Here is a 9,633-nt window from a genome sequence, read left to right on the forward strand (position 1 = left end):
TTCCTATGAGGAAGGGAGTTTTAGGCTCCATCTCTCTTTTCCATTCTCTGTGAGACACAGAACTGAAGACTGTTGGTCTTTTTTTTTTTTTTACATTATACTTTTTTTCTTTTTTTTTAACTTTTATTTAATGAATATAAATTTCCAAAGTACAGCTTATGGATTACAATGGCTTCCCCCCCATAACTTCCCTCCCATCCGCAAACCTCCCCTTTCCCGCTCCCTCTCCCCTTCCATTCACATCAAGATTCATTTTCTTTTTTTTTTTTTTAACAGGCAGAGTGGACAGTGAGAGAGAGAGAGACAGAGAGAAAGGTCTTCCTTTGCCGTTGGTTCACCCTCCAATGGCCGCCGCAGCTGGTGCGCTGCGGCTGGCACACCGTGCTGATCCGAAGGCAGGAGCCAGGTGCTTATCCTGGTCTCCCATGGGGTGCAGGGCCCAAGCACTTGGGCCATCCTCCACTGCACTCCCGGGCCACAGCAGAGAGCTGGCCTGGAAGAGGGGCAATGGGGACAGAATCTGGTGCCCCAACTGGGACTAGAACCCGGTGTGCCAGCGCCGCTAGGCGGATTAGCCTATTGAGCCGCGGCGCCGGCCAAGATTCATTTTCAATTCTCTTTATATACAGAAGGTCAGTTTAGTATATATTAAGTAAAGATTTCAACAGACTGCACACACATAGAAACACAAAGTGAAAAATACTGTTCGAGTACTAGTTATAGCATTAAATCACAATGTACAGCACATTAAGGACCGAGATCCTACATAAGGAGTAAGTGCACAGTGACTCCTGTTGTTGACTTAACAAATTGACACTCTTGTTTATGGCATCAGTAATCACCCTAGGCTCTTGTCATGAGTTGCCAAAGCTATGGAAGCCTTTTGAGTTCACCAACTCTGATCATATTTAGACAAGGTCATAATCAAAGTGGAAGTTCTCTCCTCCCTTCAGAGAAAGGTACCTCCTTCTTTGATGACCTGTTCTTTCCACTGGGATCTCACTCATGGAGATCTTTCATTTAGGTCATTTTTTTTTTTTGCCAGAGTGTCTTGGCTTTCCATGCCTGAAATACTCTCATGGGCTTTTCAGCCAGATCCGAATGCCTTAAAGGCTGATTCTGAGGCCAGAGTGCTGTTTAGGACATCTGCCTTTCTATGAGTCTGCTGTGTGTCCTGCTTCCCATGTTGGATCGACAGAAATGAAGACTGTTGGTCTTGTAAAGAGATGGCTGACATGGAGAGCATCATCATCTGTAGTTAGTCAACATTTAAATATCACATTTGAAAAGAAAAATCTTTCCAGAGAATCCAAATACAGATTTTCATGTATAGAGAGAAACTATGAGCAAGGGTCCAAGATAAGATGGAGACTTCCCAATAAGGGTTCTGCAGCTAGATGCAGCCTAGGTTTGCTGCACAGAGATACAGTAGGATGACACAGAAGAGAAAAGTTGACTCAACTAAGTCATGGCCAATTATTCAGTTACTGAATCAAAGTATTGCTAGTTTCTTCCCGAAGAGGGACTGGAATGATGATCAGAGCCTGCTGAATATACATTGTATGCTGGACATTTAGGCAAGACGTGGCTGAACTTGAGGAGTTTCCAGTTCAGAATCTCTTCACTGAAGTGCATACAGCTCAGTACCTCTCAGGACTGACCAAAAGAAAATAAGCCATAAATTCCTAAGAACAGAGATATTTTACTGAAGACAAAATGGGAGATGAAGAGGAAAGTTACAATATGCACTATACCCAAAAACATATTAAAAATCTCTGTTAGTTCTATCTGTTCTTCTGAAGTTCATGATAGTCACCAACTGTTAGTTTTTTGTTACAATAGTGAAATATCCGAGTCAGGTTACTTTATAAGTAAAAGAGGTTTATTTTGGCTTATGATTCTGGAGGTATAAGGTCTATACAGCGTGGCATGGGTTCTCACAAAGGACTCCTGGGTGCATCACATCCTGGTGGGAGCACATGTGTATCTCTGCCTGTGTAGTCTCTCTCCCTCTCTGTTCAAATGACCTCACTTAATCTAAACATTTCTCAGAGGTCCTACCTGCAAACACAGTAGTCAAATTAAGTTTCAGTTTTAATATCATTAACTCATGACTTTGGTTTTTAAATTCCTACCTGAATTCAAATGGACAAATTACATTCAAACCATAGCCTCAGCTACCTTGTCTCCTTCTCAACCATCTCCTCAGTTATTTTTGAATCTTTACTGTCTCTGCCTTGTAAGGTTTCTGCTCCAGTAACACTGCAATCTTATATTTCCTTTCTCTCTTACATAGACCTATTTAAAATCTCTTCTTTTTATTAGTCATTATGTTTTAAGACTGCCAGGAAATTGCAAATTACTAATTCTCCCTGATAGAAACTTTAAACCATTCCATGTGTACACTAAGAAATAATTTTTGTTTTTAAAATGTCTGCACAGTGAATATTAACAAATTCTCTCTACTCCTTCAAAGTTGAGTCACCTTGGGTACTGTTTTATCTAAGTGCAGGTGGATCTTACCTGACTGTTCTAGTCAAGATGTTGACAACCTGGGAATTGACCAAACTAGATAAGATGACCCATTCCTTTTCCCAGACATTTTACTTTCCTTGCAATATAACACATTCTAGGTATAAGATTGGGAAGATATACCAGGTGGGTATCATTAAGTTGTTTAAATTCCAGGCAAGGGGAACTGTTGAGGATTTCTAGAGGAGTGGCTTCATGTGTGCTGTGCCTCAGAATGTCCAGACAAGCTGTGCTATGCAGCCTGTAGTGGTGGGGAGTGAGGCTCAAATTGGGCAATCAAGTTAGGAAACTGTAGTAATAGCCTATAGTCACTGAAAAAAAAAAAAAGTCCTCTGCAGAGAACCTTAGACTTTTCTCCAAATTCCAGAGCAGCCCAGATAAAGTATTCCCATCATTCTCAGCAATTTGTTCTTTCTCATTGGTTTCCCAAATAAAAAGAGAGAACCTTATAAAGTAGATACGGTCTGATGAGCATCCCTTCTTATTTACTAAGTTGGACTTCTGGTTTAAAAATCAGCAATTCTAAATAAATTAGTGTAAATTCATTAGAGTCTATAAACATTTGCCTGGAAAAATAAAAAGGAAATGTTCTAGATATATTTAAAGACAGAAATATCTGTGAGGCTCATCATGTGCAGGCTACCCATTTTTTTGATCATCTATGCTTCCTACCTTCTATATGTTTTTAAGTTGCCATATGGCATTTGAAGATCATTTAATGCCTGCTTTTCATTTTCCTAATCTATCACTGGAAAATAACATTTTTCCTAAAGTATTTTGAGGATAAAATTATCAGAAGAGAAGACACTTGGGAAAAAATATCAGTGTTGTAAAAATTTAAAAGAATGAAGGATCCACTTTGAAAATAGAAATTGTTTGGCCCTATGTTCCTGAATGGACTGTACCTAAAAAAGGTGAAAGACATTTAATTTACATAAAATATATGTCTTTGCCTAATAATGTGCTCCACTCGTAGGCTTTGTAAAATGATGGTATTAGATACATGGTGTTTAAGGATAAAATTTTTAATTGAATATAAATTGGTAACTTCATAGAAGTTTCCTTGAGTAGTTGGAAAGATGTCCAACTGGAATGAGCTAAATCAGAAGCTTGGGTTTTTTCCTCTGCTCAGCATAAAAAACAATTCTTCATACTAACATTTAATAATCTCAGTGCCCTTCTATCTTGCTTGCAAATGTATACTGTTGCCACCACTGATGTATCTGTTCTAGTAAGAAGCAAGCATTCCTTTCCAGGACTGTCAAATCAGGAGCTTTCGCAAGAACACAAAGATTCGCTCTGTTATTGTACATCATAGAACTCATGCCTGTAGCTTGAAAAAAGAAGTCTTTGGTGTAGGCATTTGCTTGTTTGACAGTTCTGTTCTAAATTTTGAAACTAGTGGTACTGTAAAGTGCCTGTCTGACAATGGTGCACCAGAGCTTAGTCATGCAAAATAATTATTGCTCACGGTTCCTTAGCTGAAGTCAATAGCTCCTTGCAAAACACAACATAATGCAGATCTAAAGTTACTAAATCAAATCTGAAGAAAAGAAGAATTTTAAACAAGTTTTTAAAAAATGGGTTCCACAAGATTTGTCAAGTGATTTCTCTCAGCTTATGGAAGGCTCTAATCTTTCTAAGACAGGCTCCATGACAAAAGTAATGGTAACCTTTAGTAGAATATTTTGGTAATTTTTTTCAGGAGGCCTACATGATGTCAAAGGAAAAAAAAGCAATTTTGAAGATATTAGCAAATAGTTCACAATGCTTATTGTCTAAGCTTGAAATAGTTTAGACAACTTGAACAGTGCTTTCAAGTTTGCTTCTATAAATGTAATGTTTTAAAGCAACCAATACATCACCTATGGAAAATGGGTTGATTAAATTAATGTAAGCCTGTAACATTTTGGACCTGGAATCATGGTTTTTTCTTCTCCTTTAGTAGGGCCTGTGGGTAGTATAGAGTACAGTGGCATATTCTGGGAAAGTTGACGCTATTTCCACAGATAAATAATTATGTCTCCATGTTGCCTCAAACATGTGTCAGGGAATCCTGGAAGAATTGGGCATTGCTGCTTGTCTGTGTGAATGAAAAGGGATAATCTCCTTCCTAACCCTTGGTAGAGAATTGCACTTAAGAATATCCCTCTTCTGGGAAAAGCAAGGATACCAACAACAGTATCTATTGCTTTCCTAGAAGAGGCAGAAACAGAGGAAATACATTAGGATTTCACATTCCTTTATGACAATGTTTACCTACATTTCCTATCAATAATTTCAATGCAATACTAAGGTGGGACTCCTAGTGATAAAGATGTAATTATTTTAGTCTTAGTTGATTGTCATTTTTCACAAAGTCTTTGAATTTTTGAAAGTTAATTTGTTATTGAGATAAAATTTTTATACTGTAAAATGCACAGATTTCAAGTATACAGGTCAATGAATTTGAGAAATAGATCCTCCGTGTAAAAAAAAAAAATACCCTAAACATTTCCATGACTCCAGACAATTGTTTTGCACTCTCCTGTGGTCTTAGTGTGTCTCTCCAAAATTCATGTTGAAACCTAACTCTCATGGTGGTAAGATTAAGATGTGGGGTCTTTTAGGAAGTGATTAAGTCATAAGGGTGAGTTCCCATGAATGGACTTGAAAAAAGTCTGAAAAAAGAGATTTGCAAAGAGCTGCCCTGCCTCTTTGGCCATGTAAGGACACAGCAAGAACGTACCATCTTATTCACCAAATCTGCTGGCACTGCCATGATCTTGAACTTCCCTGCTGCTAGAGCTATGAGCAATAAATTTCCATTGTTTATAAATCACCAAGTCTAAGGTTTTTGGTCATAGCAGCCTGAACAAACCAATACTTGCTCCTTTTCAGTCCATCAGTTCCACTACTACTAGAAATAACTGCCTTCCTTATTTGTATTATTATGAATTAATTTAGCTTGCTTTTGAATTTCATGTAAATGAAATCACATTATTTTGTGTCTGGTTTTATTTGATCAATACAATACTATTGATATTCAGTCATGTTATTCTGTGCATCAGTGTGTTTTTTATTGTGATGTATTAGTATTCTCTTGTATGAATGCACCTCAACTTGTTTTTCTACTCTTCTGCTGATGAACACTTTGGTTTTTCAAGTCTTGGATAATTATGAATGAAAGTACTAAGATCATTCCTGAGCAATTCTTTTTGTGGACATACATTCTCATTTCTTTCTTTGGGGTGAATCCCTAGATGTAGAATTGTTGGGTTGTAGGATAGATGTAGTTAACTTTGTAAAAACTATGAGATACATTTTTCTGGTTGGTGTTCCATTTTATAATCCTATTGGCAATATATAAAAGTTCCATTTGCTCTACATCCTTGTCAGTATTGGGTTTTGTCTATCTCTTTATTTCTTGCTTTATAGTATTTGGGAAGAAGAATCTCATTGTCATTTTGACTTGAATTTCTCTAAAAAACATTAAATACCTTTTCATGTGCTTTCAAGTCACTGATCTTTCTTCCTTTGTGAAATGTCTATTCAAATATTTTGCATATTTTCTAGTTTTAATTGTGTATTTTTGGCTCAATTTTTGTCATAGAAGCTCTTTTGAATACATACTTTTTGTCAGATAAATATATTTTCTCAAGTCCATGTCTTGCCTATTTATTTTCTTAATAATGTCTTTTTTAATTAAAGATTTGTTTATCTATTTGAAAGTCAGAGTTACAGAGAGAGAGGGAGAGACACATGCACACACACACACACACACACACAGAATCTTCCATCCACTGGTTCACTCTCCAGATGGTTGCATGGCCCTGGGCTGATCCAGGTCTCCCATGTTGGAGGCAGGGCCCCAAACACTCGGGCCAACTCCTGCTGCTTTTTCCAGGCCGTTAGCAGGGAGCTGTATTGAAAGTGGAGCAACTGGAATATGAACCAGTGCCCACGTGGGATGCCAGCATCACAGGCAGCATCTTTTGCCTGCTGCGCCACAATGCTGGTCCCTACTGGTATCTATTGATAAGTGAAATATTTCACTTTGCTGAAGTCCAGTTCATCAATTTGTTGTTTTATACATTATACTTTTTTGTGTCTTGTATAAAACAGCTTTGCCTATTCATGATCACAAAGATAATCCACATTTGCTTTGTAATGTTAGCTTTTAGGTAAATGACTCACCTTGAATTAATTTCTGTGTGAGGTGGTAGTGAGAGGTTAAAGTTCATTTTTTTTTTCTATATGGCTGTTCAATTGTTCCAGCTCCTTTTGGTGACAGTTTCCTTTTCTCTATTGTATTGCTTTGATGCCTTTGCTGAAAATCAGTTGACCGATTAAGTGTGGCTCTGACTCTGTTCTATTCTTTTGACTTACTTGTCTATCCTTATACTCTTACCACACTCTCTTGATTAGCAAATAAACAAGAGTTTTTTTCACTTTTTCATTCTGGCCCTCTCACTAAGGCTACTTTTTCATCTTGCAAGTAAGGTTCTGAATTTATTTCAGAATTTAGCACAACTTTCAAGTGCTCTGGTTCTCAATGTCCATCTATAAAAATAGGAATAGGGAAAGAGAACTGCATTCCAGGGTTGTTAAGAGAAATAAGCAATCTACTTTACATTTTAAATGAGAATTATAGCCCAAAATAACATTTATATGTTAGAATGTTGTTTATTTTTCTAAAATTAAGTTTGTTTAAAGATTTATTTACTTAAAAGAGCAATGGCGGAGGGAGGAGCAAGGGGATAGAGAGAGAATCTATTCACTAGTTTCCTCCCCAAGTAACCACAACAATTGGGGCTGGGCCAGGCTTAAACCAAGAGCCAGAAACTCCATCTGGGACTCCCACATGGGTGGTAGGAACCTAAATAAACAGGCCATAGATGTATTGCCTCCCCAGCACATTCACAGGAAGCAGGCTTAGAAGCAGAGGTGGGACTCAACCCCAGGTAATCAGATATGGGATGCAGGGAGCTGGCAATACTGTGCCCACCCCAGAATGTTGTTTATGCTATATATTTTTATTTTATGATTTACATTCCTTAACTTGAAAGCCATCCTCATGTCTATTTACTGAAATTCCCAAATACGATCTATATCTTTAGTTTCAGACTGTGGGCCACCTATGTTGCGAATTTAGGGAAAAGCAATGATCCAAGATTACTGGGAGTGACAGGCATCTGCTTTCCAACCATTTACAGGAGGGGGTCTAGTGATGATGGAAACTCTTTCTCATGCTTCTCCTTTGTTTGTTTAAAAGGGTAGGAACTGTAGGACTTCTTACACTTTGCTCTTCCATATATTTCTGATTCCATCTCTCCAACAGGTAGCTTTTTCCTCTTTATTATGGCAGCTACTTTAGACTGAAATTACTTTTGCTCTCCCCACCCCAGATTAATGAACTTTTACCCTGTTTTAATATTTACTAGAGAGTTACTTATGCTGAAACTTGGATTAAATTTATCTGAAAGATTTTATTCTATGATTAAAATGATGATAAGGAAAGGGATTGAAAATCTGAACTTGTTCTTTTATTCATACTGAAACAAGCTGAATAATAGCCCTTCCTCTCCCTCACTCATCTGAAAGCACATAACAGAGAGGCATAAATGTGACAATTCTTTCATAATCTTTTCTCTGGGACTGTGCTAGTTCATGTCACAATTATCATTCTTATTTTTAAATAGAAATATTTTCTTCCACAGTTTAATGGCAACTTTGTACTGTTTTGGTCTTTGTGTGTCCTGGGTTATGAACACCTTGGGGACAAATACTAAATGTTATTTATTTTAGTTTCAAGTTTTAGCTTCAAACCAAGTGCCTTGTATTCACTTAAAAAAAGTTTATTGAATTAAATTTACTATAATCAAGTGCTGACACTGTTCAAAAGACTGTCATATATACAACAAGTAGTCAGTAATTGTTATTCTATATTGCTGGTAGGAGCTCAGTATTGATTCAATGATTAGTAGTTTGAACACATTTTATAATTAAATGAGCCAGGTGTTTATTCTTTTCAAAACATGTTTGAATCATTCAGCTGGAATTCTATTGATCAACTTGTTTATATGATAATCCTCTCATACATTTTTCTGTGATGTTAGCCATAAGATTTGGGTGGTGTCACCCCATAATACAAGAAAAGAGTCTTTTAAATACTTGTAGTAATAAACTGCCCTGGAGAGAACTCCGAATAGATTTTTGTCATCTCAAGTTCTGTGCTATTCCACTTAGCGTTAGAGCTACCTTCCAATGTACTTTATAGAGTTAGATGAATATGTATAGTTAAAAATATAGAGAGACATAAAAATGAAGCACTGATGTCTTCTGGTTTTTTTTTTTTTTTTTTTCTTACAGGCAGAGTGGACAGTGAAAGAGAGAGACAGAGAGAAAGGTCTTCCTTTTGCCGTTGGTTCACCCTCCAATGGCCTCTGCGGCCTGTGCGCTGCGGCCGGTGCACCACGCTGATCCGATGGCAGGAGTCAGGTACTTCTCCTGGTCTCCCATGGGGTGCAGGGCCCAAGTACTTGGGTCATCCTCCACTGAACTCCCTGGCCACAGCAGAGAGCTGGCCTAGAAGAAGGGCAACCGGGACAGAATCCGGTGCCCGGACCAGGACTAGAACCCGGTGTGCCGGCGCCGCAAGGCGGAGGATTAACCTAGTGAGCTGCGGCGCCGGCTACTGATGTCTTCTGATGCTAGATTTTCCAATATTCTTACTGTTGTGCACATGTGGAAATTATTCTGAGTCCTGAATGTGATTAATTTCTATTTCCCAGGCAAACTAGTAGTTCCTTCTTTTTTTCTTTTATAGAACATGGACTTGTCCATCAAATCCTAGAAAGCTAGTCTGGGTGTTGCCAAACAACTCCAAAAGTTAGTTGGAAGAGTTGTCATAGAACCCCCAAACTTAGAACTGCTCCCCTGACATGCAGAGAGTAAGTTACTAACACCCTGGTGGTGGAAGAAGCTAGATATGTATTGCAAAGCACAGAGCAAGGAGCTGGGCAGGTAGTGCTTAATTTCCAGGCTCCCTGAGGAGTTAGAGGTGAAGGTTCTTAAAGATTAGAATTGGGACTGGGCAGTATGTGTTCACCTTGTGTGCAA

This window comes from Oryctolagus cuniculus, chromosome 9 (assembly GCF_051225735.1).
Source record: "Oryctolagus cuniculus isolate XC-2025 breed Fujian yellow rabbit chromosome 9, ASM5122573v1, whole genome shotgun sequence".
NCBI lineage: Eukaryota > Metazoa > Chordata > Mammalia > Lagomorpha > Leporidae > Oryctolagus > Oryctolagus cuniculus.